Source organism: Ursus arctos, unplaced genomic scaffold, assembly GCF_023065955.2.
Source record: "Ursus arctos isolate Adak ecotype North America unplaced genomic scaffold, UrsArc2.0 scaffold_5, whole genome shotgun sequence".
NCBI classification, from domain to species: Eukaryota; Metazoa; Chordata; class Mammalia; order Carnivora; family Ursidae; genus Ursus; species Ursus arctos.
Genome location: NW_026623067.1, coordinates 74047350 through 74061771, shown reverse-complemented (window position 1 = coordinate 74061771; position 14422 = coordinate 74047350). Strand labels below are relative to the sequence as shown.

The 14422-nt window shown below is 36.6% G+C and overlaps 1 long non-coding RNA gene across 2 annotated transcripts in view; it reads left to right on the top strand.

The window, feature by feature from the left end:
* The window catches only part of LOC123001027 (uncharacterized), a 376694-nt gene that overhangs the window by 210346 nt on the left and 151926 nt on the right, over positions 1-14422 (top strand). For both annotated transcript variants that reach the window (XR_008957471.1, XR_007190425.2), the window contains exon 4: positions 191-276. This is a non-coding gene — a long non-coding RNA (uncharacterized LOC123001027). The remainder of the gene's footprint in view (positions 1-190; positions 277-14422) is intronic.

Below are 14422 nucleotides of genomic sequence, written 5' to 3'. Positions count from 1 at the left end.
CTTCTCAATGAGGCCCATCTTGGCCTCTCTATTTGAAAGTACAGTCCTCCCCTTATACTCCCCCAGCTCTATAATCCTCATCCTCTTTACCGTGCTTTACTTATCTTTTTTCCATAGCCATATTATCTGCTGACATCCTATATATATGCATTTATTATATTTATTATTTCTTTTCTGTTTCCCTTCTTAGATATAAGCTGTACTGGGCCACACATCTCTCTTTGGTTCATTGATAGAACTCCACTACCCAGCTGGAGCACTGCCTGATGACATGTGGTAAGTGCTCAATAAATATTTGTTGAACGGATAAAGGGAGGAAGGTGGGCAGAAACAATGTCTAGGTGAGGTATGGGATGAAGAATATCAGGCAATTGGAAGTCACTAGATTCTCAATGGAGGGCAACAGGAGGGAGACAGGGTTTCCTAAGACAAAGCTATCCACCCCTCCGCTATGCATTAGGCTTGGCCCTGCTTTTAAGTTAATGAACATTAATGGGGAAAGATTCTAATTTACTCCAAAATAATTTATATACTAGATAGGCTTATGGGCATGGCCATGCTTCTGACAAATGTAAGATTTCTGCCTTTGAGTTCTGCTATGTAAACATGGCAGATGGTTATATAAACATAGTACTTAAGAACTGTATTTGGCAAAGGAGTAAGAAATAGTCTTACAAGGACATTCTGCACTTTGTGTTACAAGAACTAGAGAATTGTATAGACACAAATTCTCTTCCTTCAAATCTGTAAAAAAGTATCTATTACCATGTTCACCCAAGTCCACCAGATTTCCAAACTGATCAAACTTTCTTGCTTTTACTCCAGTTGGACAACATGGACAAATTTGATATTTATTACCTTATACTTAGGAGAAATATATTTGAACTTTATCCTTTAGAATTGACAAGATACTTAATATTTATTTAACACTTGCAAATCTGGATACTCATGAAGTACCAAAAAAGGTAGAAAAAATAATTGGAAGTGTCTTGAAAGTATTCTAAGTAATATCCCACCTTGAAAGGGAAACTTGTTGAAATTTTCTATTCAGTAAAAAATCATAACTAAGTTGGGTTTAAAAAACCAATTGTATCAGACTTAGAGGAGGTTAGATAAATCTTAGGGTCAAACGTGAAGTCACGGGGTAGATAATACAGACTTTATTCTCAAGTACAGCTGCCAGGAATGTATTTAGCCTATTAATAAACAGATAAAGAAGGATCCTTTGTTTCTTCCACGGTTACTCTTGCTCTTTGAATCTTTACATGATTTCTCTGCCCCCATTTCCTGTAAATTATTTTTTTCCAAGAATGGTTTTACATGGCAGTTTGCCTCCTACATCCTTCTACCCTAGTCTTCAATCTTTTTATAAAAATAGGAAGAGAAAGAGAACTAATCATACAGTCAACACTGTGATCTTCTCAATGAAATTATTTAGGGGACTGATGTTCCCTATCCACATTGAAATTGTGAAAATTATTTGCATTAAAATTTCTTATGACCTGTGTTATATTGGCATTCTTATCCCATATTTCATAGAAAGATTTCTAATTAAAGTCCGGTGGTCTGGATTTCTGGATTTCAGTTATCTAGGTAATGACTCTTGTTACATAGTAATAGTTATTTGAAGCGTTAAAACACACACACACACACACACACACACACCCCAAAAAACAAAAACAAAAAACCTAAACCAAACAAAAATAAAATGGCAGGTAGGTGGGATCATGAGATATGTTAGGGTTAAGTAGAGGAGTTGCAAACCTTGTTATTAAAAAAAAAACCTGGAAAACCAGGAAAGCTTCCTTCTCTCCATGAATTTTAAAGAGTGAACAAGCTTAACCCACTGAACACAACTCTGAAATGTTTCTAATTCCCTTATTATCAATGAAGGTAGACCAGAGAACGTGAAGAGAATTTTACCTTAGGGAGGTGTACTGCTGTGCGTTTTCAGTAACTGTACAGTCTATTTCTGCCTCTATGTCTGAAAATTAACAGCATGTTAACAGGACGATTGCCTGCACTGTGGCACTGTCTGTTTAGGATTAGGCCATTAAATATTGATGGAGATAATTGTTCCTGCGCTTGAACATCAGAAAGATGGAACTAAGAGTAGTTTAACCGGCATTTGCCTTTATGCTTGGTAAATAGAGGGCTGGATTTCAAAGTATAGCGGGATAAGTATTACCATGTGCTCAGTTCCACAGCCAAAGCATCATTGATCAGAAACTGTGGTTTGTAAAAATGTTATAGTAAAAAGTTCAGTGAAACAATTCAGCTGAGCTTTGTTGGAATTGACTGAAATAGAATCTGATAGAACTGCATCTTAAGAACATGCAAGCAGGATTTCTTGCCATTTGTCTAGTTATTTTTTTTTAATTTTGAAATGATATTCGCACGTGTTATAGTATTAACTGCTATGGTACTTAGCGCATAATCTAGATTGCTTACATGCTCACCGAAAGTAGCAGAGTAGTTCGCGAGGGCCCTGGGGTTGGATGGCCAGTGTTCACGTGTCAGCTGTGCTGGTGCCTACCTGTGATCCGCTGGATTGCTTACCTCTCCGAGACTCAGCATCCTTCTCAAAATGGAGGTTTCAGTGTATTCATTTTATAAGTCCTTGTAACGCTGAATGAGATGATAAGTGTGAAGCTCTTAGCACAGAGGCTGGCACACAATAGACTCTCAAGTAATGTTAACCTTTGTGATCATAGAGCATCTGTTTCTAGGAAGCAACAATGTGCTTCAGCAGTGGCTGAATTTTGTGCCAAAAATATAGGATAGAAAACGAGTTGCCTCTGAAAGGCTGCTAAGTTGTTGCTTTATTACAGAAGGGATGTCAAGGTGGATTTCATGTCCCTTACCTTTGAGTGGGGCCAAAACCCGCAGCAGCTCATCTTCACCTAAGAAAGTGGCCCTAAGAGATATAACAAAGCATTTCTCTCTTGCTTTTTGATTTTTTCAACTGAAACCTCTGAAGTCTTTACATGAGTATGAGGCTGTTCAATATTTTCTTCTTCTTTTTTTTTTTTTTAAAGATTATTTATTTATTTGAGAGAGATTGAGCGCGTGTGAGAGAGCACGAGCAGGGTGAGAGGCAGAGGGAGAAGAAGACTCCCTGCTGAGCAGGGAGCCCCGTATGGGGCTCGATCCCGGGATTCCATGCCAGGACTCTGGGATCATGACCTGAGCTGAAGATAGACGCTTAACTGACTGAGCCACTCAGGCGCCCCTCAATATTTCATTCTTGATCTCATTTTGGTACTAGAAATATGTGGACTTTGGGTGGGAGGAACAGAAAGTAACTGAATGCCTTTCAACAACATTCATTTGGTTGGGCTAAAAAAGACTTAACATCTGTAACGTTTCCATTCAGCCTCCAACTTCTGGCATTCCTGAAGGACAGAGCAATGCAAACCCAAAAGGAACAAATTTGTTAAGACTGATTAGAAGTGCATTCTGCCATGTATGAAGTGGAGATTTACCAATTCATTTCTTTTGGGCTTTTTAAAAAAGTTCTCACCCACTGTTTGACCTAAGAGAGCACAAATCCTGTGGATGAAGTCCATGGAAATGTTCAACGTGCCTGTCTTAACAGACCTTCATGGTGGAATGAGTCATGTTCTTACTCATTTTTTGTTACATTTGTTGACTAAGCTGAGAGTGTTCCTTAAGCTATATTAAGGATAAATATTAAAGACTAGAAACCGTTTTCTTTTACAATTATTTTTGAGAAATGCTTAATGCATATTCAATTTTATAATCTCTTTCTTTTCAACTACAGCAAATTTCTACTGTCAAAGCTAGAAAACCTCTGTAGAATTAAAAGAGCTAAAATTTTATTTCGAACTTTTTTCTAAGTAGATGGAGTTTCATTCACAACCAGATAAAGATATCTTTGTATCCTACTTATTGCAATAATAGACCGGATGGATTCTTGGTAAAACCTGAATATTTTTAAATGCTCTATATGTTCTAGTTCTAAATTGCATGTTTTAAGCATATTGCTTTGAAATCCTGAAAAAATGCATACTGAATTTTGATGTGTTCTAAAACAGTCATGAAAATTAACATCTTCCCTCAGCCCAGGGCCAAACAGATTTTTTTGCAGGGCCAAATTAGAATCTGCCTACAGGCTTCAGATAAAAAAAGGTAGCAAGCAGGCAACTTTTTAAAGTCAGAAAAGGCGAAGTAATCTTATATGGCTATCTTTTTTGGTAATCTAAGTAGCTGGGGAAGGGAATAATCTTTTAACTTAGCCTTAACCCTCTAGAGTGTGTGGATGTCAATAGATTTTTTTTTTCCAGGTTGTAAGCTGGCATAATGGTACTTTACACCTATAGAAAACAAATTGTTTTAATGTAGGTGTATAAGTTCCTGGGAGTGGAACTCACAGGGCATGTTAGCTAGGTATTTTTTAAAAATACATGTTCTTCTAGGGTTCACATTTGAGTTCACTAGCTGGATATATGGCATTGGGAGGTCAGAAGCCAGAATCATGGATTACTCATGGCAGATTACTACCTCTACCTGCTCTGAAATTCCATAGGTGAAACTAACAGCATGGATTATAACAACCATTAGGCTAAGTACAACCCTAGAGAAGCAATGCCCATAGCATCAGGAAAGGAAGGAGAACCTAGAGCAGTCTAGAAAGAGAAGGCCTGGGAACGTGAGCATGTGAACTTGGACTCTCTAAGACACATAAATGTGGATGTAGGTGCAGAGAGTGAGGAACCGATTCAACATTCAAGAGACCGTTATAACCCCTACTCTACTGGGAATGTACTAGATGTTGAGAGTCAAAAATGGATTAAAGCACTCTCTGCCCTCAAAGAGCTCAAATTCTGGTGAAAGGACCATAAGAAAATGAATATGGCCTGACAGAGATGGCAATAAAAATAGTAATATCAGCAAACATGTTTTGAGTGCTTAAGATGATCTAGTCTCTGTTTCAAGCCTATTAGCATTCATTTTCATTTATACAACAACCGACTAAGTTAAGGATGATGATTATTTCCCTGTTGTTTTTAAGAGAACTGAGTCTGGGAGAGGTTAAGTAACCAACCTAAGGTCACAAATCTAGTAAGTGGTGCTGCAGCCACAAGGAGGGAAATATAACAGGAACAAGAAGAGAAGGCAGGGATCGATAGGTAGACCTGTCTCTCTATGTGTTGTCTATCTATTTATATGTAGATATCTCAACATATGTGTGTATGTAGATGCGTGTCTGTAGGCATATGTCATTGTATACATGCTCACCGTGCTCACACACACTGTAAGTGTGCTTTATGTGTTCCTGCTTTTCCGATTTTCCGTGTTCCATTACCACATTTGGGCCATGCTTAAGGCATTTCCTCATTCTTTCTGTCTATCCACCTGTTGAGACCAGCTCAGATTCTACTTCAGTCATGAGTCCTTCTCTAAAGATTTTTGATGGAAGTGATCTCTCCCCACTCTAAAACGTCATTAGCTATATTCTTGTTCATTTACTCACTAACACCATTTTATAGGGTACATGATAGCTAGTTGCTTTGCTTGCATGTAGCAATTTGAAAAGTGTGTCCTGTCAGTGTTGCACATACAAAGCACATAAGTGTTTTTTGATGCCTCAGTGCATCGATTGATTGGAGCAAGCAAACCCCTGTCATTCATATGCCACCGCTCTCTCATACCAATGTCTCATGTGCCGTTAGTGGTTCCACTAACACTACAGTTCTAATCAGAGATGTTCAAACGAAGTCTACTCTTGTATGTTCTTTTCTGGGAGAACTGATTTCCAGCATGATATTCTGCTGGGTCCTTTGGTGGGTCACTTCTTGGTTCACTTTGGTAAGCTCGTTTCACAGTTTTATATCCTTTCTAGTCTGGTGAACAGTATCTTACAAGGAGAGTCTGGAAAGGAATCAGCCAGCCAGCCAGCCAGCCAGGATGTTTTCTTACAACAACATTTTATGCTCTTTTACAAAGCTGCTAAAATGGGAATCATTCTTTTGCAATTCTCTCATCAGATTGCAGTTTTAATGCCTGGGGTTTTGGCCATATTCAAATCCAGAGACCTTTAGAGTAGAAGAGATATTTCTTTTCTCGGGAGTCCCCACAAAGCTTAGCCTGTGGGATGGTCATTTTAACCGGCAGAGTAGGAAGGACTGAAATCTCATTGCAGTCTTTTCAGCTTCCTTTGAATTCCTTCCCAGAACAGTTACCCCTAGTAGGCTAAGCTCTAAGGGGTTGATAAAATACCCCAATTGGTCTCCATTCCACTCCTTATTTACTGTGCTGACGGAATCAGATGACTCCACAAAGACATCATGTTGGCTGGAATTACTCCCTCCCCAACACCTCCAATCTTTGTCTTTTCTAAGCTGTTTCAAATCTTTGAGGAGTGACTCCTAGGGGAAACCAAAGTTCAGAAATCTTAATCTAGTGAACTTGAGTTAAAAAAAATTGAAATTATAATTATGTTATTCTTGGGTTGGAACTGGCTAAACATGAAATTCTTTGTCTAGGAGTACCCAGATTATGGATATATTGGACTGTAGTAGAAACTCATGATCTGTTGAGTCAAAGCCAACCTGCTAGGTGTGCCAACTGTGGAGGAGTTTTACGATGAGAGTGCTTATGGTCTAGTGTATCAAGAAAGATGTGGAACAAATCTCAGGGTCACAGTCCATCATTAAGAAGTTTGAGAGACTCCTGTTAACCTCTTGTGTTAATGTAGTGGGTGAACATACTTACTGGATTACAGATTGAAGAAGGGGGTGGTGGTGGTATGTATTGCCGGTTCTACAGAACATAAGAATCTCTATGGATTACCCTAGTTTGTCCCCTTCTAGTGAATAAATTATGCTTACTAATTGTTGAGGGGAAAAGAAATATTCCTTTAAATCCTCTTCAGAAACTCTCTTGAAAGACTCAGTTTGACCTAACTGGTAGTTCTGTGTCTGAAGTGAGTGACTCTCCCTGCCCAAAGTCTAATAAAATGAATAGAAAGAAAAAGAGAATGTACATGGAAGGGTCAAATATGAAGAGTAAAGAAATGGATAAACCAGAAAACATATTGGAGAGTAACTATGTAGGAGGAAAAGAAGTCTTCACAAAATACTCTAAAAAGTTACCAAAAAAAAAAAAAAGATATTTTAAAAGCTTAGAACAGTTTATAATGAGGGAGATTGTATTTTTTGCCCTGTAAAAAAGAAGCTTGTCATTCTCATCCATTAGAGTAGGACATGTGTTGTTTGTTATCTTTTGTTTTTGTTTTTATAAGATAATGAATTGTACTCATTCCCTTGTGATTTGGAGCATAAGGTTTCATATATGTGGGGTGTAGCAGAAATATTAACTGTTCTAAACAGAGATTATCCTAGCAATGTTGGTCTTATTAGCTCAAAATAATCAATGTCAACTTAAAAAACTGAAAAAAATCAAACAAGGAAATGAAGCTAAGCAAAATTCCACTAAGGTGTGCTATTTTGGACCATAAAAAATTAATTTGGAAATCTCTAAACAACACTTTATTTTTATTAAATACCCCATTGTGAGTCCTTGTCAAGGTAAATATATATATGTAGATAACATCAGAGGCAGAAATAAGACAAATTGTTACATTTTCAAAATTTGGAAAAGGATGATATGATAAAGAAATGTTTTCTAAAGCATTCAAAGCAAAGGTCTTTCAATGACCACTCAGCAGCAAAATAGCTTCTAATAAATCTTTTACAAATACATTGGCATATTTAAAATTGGGTGGTAAATCTTATCAATTACCTTATCAATCACGGCTGGAAACCAAGCCTTTTGAAGGTTTTCTCAAAATATTTAACAAAGCTTGCACATATTTGAGATTCTGGGTTATGATAGTGGACACATAGTATTGGTGATGCTCAGGCATTTTCAGCAGCACAATCATTCATTCCTGTATTCATTCACATATTTGGTATGTTGCCATACTTCGAGAGAGAGGAACATGACACAGTTCCAGATCTCACTAAATCACAACCTTTTGGAGGAGATGACACCATTTCAGTTTTCGAGGTGCTCATCCCCTTTCATGATACACATACAAAATGTAGCATGATGAATAAGAAGGTTTGTTGGTTAGAAACCCTGGCTCCAAGGCCCTCTTCTCGCAGTTAATAGTTACATTCTAAGCAAGGCAGCTTCTCATCGGTAAAATGAGGTAGGAACTCCTTCACTGAGTTGAGAGGATTATATGAAATGGTCCATGTGAATCACTTGGCACAGGACCTGGCACATTCAAATTGATCAAAAAAATTAGCTATTGTTATCATTGTATCACTTGAATCTGGACAAGAATTATTTTATTTTTTTGCTCAGAAAAATATCAAACAACTTAATCATGGATATACAGATCATAGGTATAAATACTCGGATTCAAACTCAGGTTTCAGTGCCCAGTGATTTACATGCTTAGTTTTTGTTTTTGTTTTTGTTTTTCTTTCTACTACTTTAGATCTTTTGGGAAACAGCTTCATTTCCATGAGTTCCTTGAAAGGATACTGCTTGTAATTAATATGGAAAAATCATCCATGCCATTCTTTCTGAATCTCTTTTTCTCTGGCCTATTTTGCTACATCTTCTTAAGAGTTATTCTTTTTACTCTTTTACAGAAATATTTTAATATTACAAAATGATAGTCGTTACTAAAATGATGAATGCTAATTATGGGAGAAGGTATTCACTTTTTCCCAACTAAATATCACCACATTATGGATTTGGCAAGTTTAGGCCCTTGATTAACTCTTATTTTGTAGCTACTAAACACAGTCTTGAAAAAAAAAATCTTAAGAAAAAGATGTCGAGCCTGTAGGAAAGCTTTGTCAGTTCTGTTTTCAGGCTAGAGTTTTTTTTTTTTTTTTTTTTTAACTGCCAAGTTATACACCCCATTGGATTCCATTACCGTGGCAGGTTTTTCTAGGCAAATAGCACACCAGAGGAAAGTTTGGCTGTGGGTTTTCTTCTTTCTGATTTAGTTTTTATTCTTTGGTTGCTAATTTGCATTTTTCTCTGAAATGGATTAGAATTATAATACATATGCAAAAGCATAAAGCAAAGAAAGACAACCCCTAGCCCCTCACTAACAGTGAGAACTTGGGAGAATTACGTCACTAATTTCTGTCTCAGTTTAAACATCTGTAAGACGGGGGTCATAATTTCTAATCTAAAGTTTTGTTTTGAGGATAGAATGTAATGATGCGCTGGAGCTGGCCGATGATTAATTATTCAGGAATTTTGAGAGCTGGGTATTAAAATGTTGGTAGTTTAAAATCAGCCACGGGTGCAATATTTATACCATGGAAATTGGCAAATGCTATAAATTAGTTTTCCTTTTCCTTCCTGGAGAGCAGGTTTGTCAGCACCTCACTGGATAATCCTTGTATACCAGTTAGTAAAGTTCCAGACCCATATTAAGAATTCAGTATTCTTAGTTCTTAGGAGTATTATTTGGATGTTAATTCAGAAATCTGCATAGGAGTGTTTTTCTTAGTTCCCTCTCCAAAGCCTTGTACCAATTTACACTTTTATGCTAATAATAAAGATGTCAAGATGTTTGTGTTAAGCTTACCTTTTAGCACCTGCACAAAAGAATCAATTAAAGAGGAATAAAGAGGAATATGCATGGCTTCCTGAGACAAAACCCTTTAGTTGATAGCCAAGGTGCCCTAACGAAATGGAGATACAGAAATGCTGCTGATCAAAGGTCATTGTAAGCTTCTTGCTTTATGCCTTTTCTCTGGTGGCAGGACACAAAGTATTTCATGAATTAATATGAGCCAGCATATATTCTCATTTATTTATAAATATTTTCTAAGCATGGCGTGTCACCTCATCTCTGTTTACGTATTGGCTTCTATTACTTTTGTTTCTTCTGTGCAATGAATTTTGCTTACCTGGAAGTAAAGTGCTTGAAAATCATACACAAATTGAAAATGTGTTTTTAATGATAAGGTTGCATGCTTGCTCTGAAGAGAGCATTTGTCTATCAAATACCCTTATATAAGGCTCTGTCTCCTACTTGATTGGGATACGGGTAAAGCAGACTCCAGACAGAGAGGACCGGTTTCCTAAACCTCACTTGTGCAAGGGATCACAGGTAGCTGTTGGATTCACATTTCAGAGAATGAACTCAGAAATGGGCTACGTTTTCCATTAGGACTGCTTCTATTAGGAGTGGTGAGGGTGTCTGCTACAGCTAGCTAGCTAGAGAACTCCCCATTTAGATCTAAAGTAGGGAAACGGATGTGAAGAATAAGTAGGGAATGTCAAGAGATGTTGAAAGAATACACTGACATACTTATAGTGAATATTGATTGACAGAAAAAAAATTGACGTAGGTAATTTTATTTTTGATGAAGTGTTCAGGAAAATCATTGCTTGGATCCAGTGACATTTCTTTTATTTTCCTAACCTCTTATTGGTGTACATAGTTTTCTCTTTTAATATATATCTAAATATGTATGTTAAATAAGTATATAACATATAACTATATAGTCCCACAGTAATTTTAATTTTTTCTGATTTAATGTTTTATAACTCAGTATAAAATTTCAAGAAATAGAGAAATGGATAAAGCATAGATAATCATATCTCTCAGAAACAACCACTGTTTATATTTGGGTAACAAGCTCTTACGCATTTTAAAAACAATATGCAAACACATATATGTGTTCATATGAACATATACATGCATGTAGATGATGTCCCATTTGCTTGTTTATTTTAAGTATGGAGCCATTGTACTCTAAAAACTTGCTTGTTCATTTCATATATCATGGTTATTGTTTCATGTCAGCACGTGAAAACCTATCACACTATTTTTAATGGTATTTACATTAATCTCTTCTTTTCCACAACTCCAGCAGATGCCTGAAACCACAGAGAGTTCTTTTTTTTAAAAATTTTTTAAAGATTTTATTTATTTATTTATTTGACACAGAGAGAGAGAGAATGAGAAAGAGCACAAGCAGGCAGAGTGGCAGGCAGAGGGAGACGCAGGCTCTCCGCTGAGCAGAGAACCCGATGCGGGACTCGATCCCAGGACCCTGGGATCATGACCTGAGCCGAAGGCAGACGCTCAACTGACTGAGCCACCCAGGCGCTCCCCACAGAGAGTTCTGAACGCTGTATATAGTATGTTTTTTTCCCCAGATGAACATATCTATGGTAAAGTATATTTTATACATTAAGCACAGGAGGAGGTTAAAAATAATAACTAATAATATGATAGAACAATAATAATAATATACTGTCATAAACATTATGGGAATGTGGTCTTTCTCCTTCCCTCTCACTTGAAATATCTCAGTGCACTACATCTGCCCTTGTTCTCATGATGATGTGAGCTGATAAAATGCCGACTTTGTGAGACGAAGTGAGGTACAAGATATAGGCATTTTGACACAGCACTGGGCTACTATTGCCCTTCTGACAATACCTCCAAAAGGAGGATCGTCAGATGCTGGACCACAGTTGACCATGGGTAACTGAAACCATAGAAGGTGAAACCACAGATAAGGGGGGGCTGCTGTAGTATTCTTGATATACTGTAATTTATATGACTATAAGTTGATACAAATTGAGGAGTTTCTGATTTTTCAACATTAAAAACAGTAGTCATTCATATGTATATCTTTATCTTTAGATTTATATATAATTATAATTTATGAGTGTTTCTCCTGAATAAGTACCCAGAAGTGTATCATTTACTATTGCTTTTAATTTTCAAAATAGCCTTGCAAGGCAAGGTTACTATTGTTATATTTAGTTTATGGTTGAGAGAACTCATTAGTAAAAAGATTAAATAGCCTATGCAAAGTCAGGGAGCTAGTAAGTAGATCGAAGTTGCATACCTGCCTCTTGTGTGAGGACTCTTGTGTGTAGCACTCACACGGTCTGCTACAGAGCACTATACAAAGCTATCTCTCATCATTTCTGTCTCCTAGTATTTCATTTATTCTAGTAATTTAACATTTCTGAGGTCAGAATCCATCTCCCTGTTAATGCCGTTTTAACAATCCTTGTCAGCTGGATAACAGCATGACATAGACGTCATTGTTGATATATGTGCACCCAGGTTTTTAGTACTGGTTCCATGACTGGATGCTTGTAACCCTTCAACAGGCCATTTAAGGCCCTTGAAGGGAGGAATGAGTCCTGGTTGTGTCTGAAAACCTTCTGTTGACACCTTCATTTAATAAAAAGAGTGCCAATAACAAAAGTTGCCAAATGGATGTCTAAAGCCTGGTAGAAAACCGTAGAAACATTAGTAGAGAATTCTTTAAAGAAATATCACATCACCAACAATCTTGATGGACTAGTGGATAACAGTTGGCAAAAAAACACAGACATTGTTACCTCTGAGCAAAAAAAAGTGTTTAGGAAGAATTGGACCCCACATTGTGAAGAATCTTAACCAATTGATTTAATTTATATATTCAGTGTTATATATCCATGGGAGTGATATACAGTAAAAGTTCAGGTGTGACTGTAGAAGAGCTCTTTGAGTAACTAAAAATAAAAGTTATAAGTGGCATAAAAATATTGTACATAGTATAATTCATTGTTTTTTTTCTTTCTCTTGTATAATATAAAGGTACCTGTTATACTCAATGGCTTTTTAGATTCCATGAAATACAGTAGTACCTATCTTATAGAATTGTCTAAGAACGACTGTAAGTGCTTAGGACAGTACCTAGCATATGATGAGCATTTTATAAATATAGTTATTAAATGTATTTAATAGAAATTGTAAATTTTCCTCCAAAAAAGTGAATCAGTTTACAATACCATTTTAACAATTTTATTACAGTACTTTATAACGTAAAACATAATTTGGTGTAATTCTTCATCAAAGAAAGCAAAGCTATTATCTCAAAGCTATCATATGTGACCACTTATCTTCTGTACAGATAAAAAGAATAATTAAGTTTGCTGAAAGTTTAAACCCGCCCCCCTCAATACCTTCTGCAAAGTAGTCCCATACTCACTTAATTCTACCTATTATTTCCTCCAATAGATGTTTTTGGGGTTTTTTGTTTTGTTTTGTTTTGGTTTTTTCCTCAAATAGATGTTTAAGATTTCTGGGTTATATATGTGAATAAAGATTGTTGTACTTTCATCAGTGATTCTTTGACCATTAGCTAATAATTATTATTATTTGACAGATAAATTATATTTTAAAAATTAAAAAATCTTAAGGAAATTTCTTGGATGCTTGTATTTTTTAAAAAAGCAGGAGAACATATTACATAGCTAGATTCGGGAATATTTTGATATATATGAAATCAATCAGCTTTTCCATAGAATGCATTTTTTGAGACCTTGGTCCTTTAGCGATTCCGTTTGCTGATCAGTGCAAATATGACATTACACTTTAAGATATTGGAATTGTTACTCTCTACTCAAGTTCTCATTTCAGATGTAAGAGTGTCAGACTGCTATAGGTAGGAATTAGAGAAAGAAGTTTTCTAAATAGATAACAGAAAACTTTCTGCCTGTTATCTTCTCATGAGGCATTTCCACTTGAGATCACATTCCTATAACTTTTGAGAACCAGTTCTCTTGAGTTCCTGATTTCCTAACTTTCATATTTGAACCTAGAAATGTTTCTACCATGACAGCACATTGAAAGAAAGATTCTGAATCATCTTAACTTCCTATGGTATTTTTTGGTTTACAGTGATTAATTTCAGATGGAAAATACAACTGCCATTCTGATATAGAAAATTGATGGGTTTCTCTTTCCCTTCTCCATGGGGGCATATTTGCTAATCTTTTGGAATCACCAGAAACTTGGTCTTACTGTCTCTCTTGGCAAATATCTGTTCAGGCCTTGTTGTGGGCCATGCAACAGGCACTATCAGTAGTCTCTCAGAAGGCCATGCCTACTTACAGGGCAGACAAACCTCCATTCCAAGATCCTCAAAAGAATGAATGGAACATCGTTCACCTCCATCTATTTGCCACACTGTCCCTTTAGCTTCCACAAGACTAAAAGAGCAGAGGCTGTAAGCACAGGTGAATTTCTATGGGAGAGTCAGAACAAGTCCGAAGGAAATTACCTTTACTTAGGGACAAAGTTTGTTTTCTGGATAATTTGACTTTTTTTTTTTTAAGATTTTATTTATTTGAGAGAGAGAGAGAGAGAGAAAGCACAAGCAGAGGGCAGGAGCAGAGGGAGAAGAAGAAGCAGACTCTGCTGAGTGGGGGAGCCCGGCATGGGGCTCTATCCCAGGACCGCAAGATCATGACCTGAGCTGAAGGTAGACGCTGAGCCAACTGAGTCACCCAGGCGCCCCCGTCTTTTTAAAGAAATCTCATAAGAGAAAATGCCTAAACATTCATACTTTCAAAACAAATTTTAAAGATTTGTGCATGTTGCCATCTCTAAGAAAATGAGAAT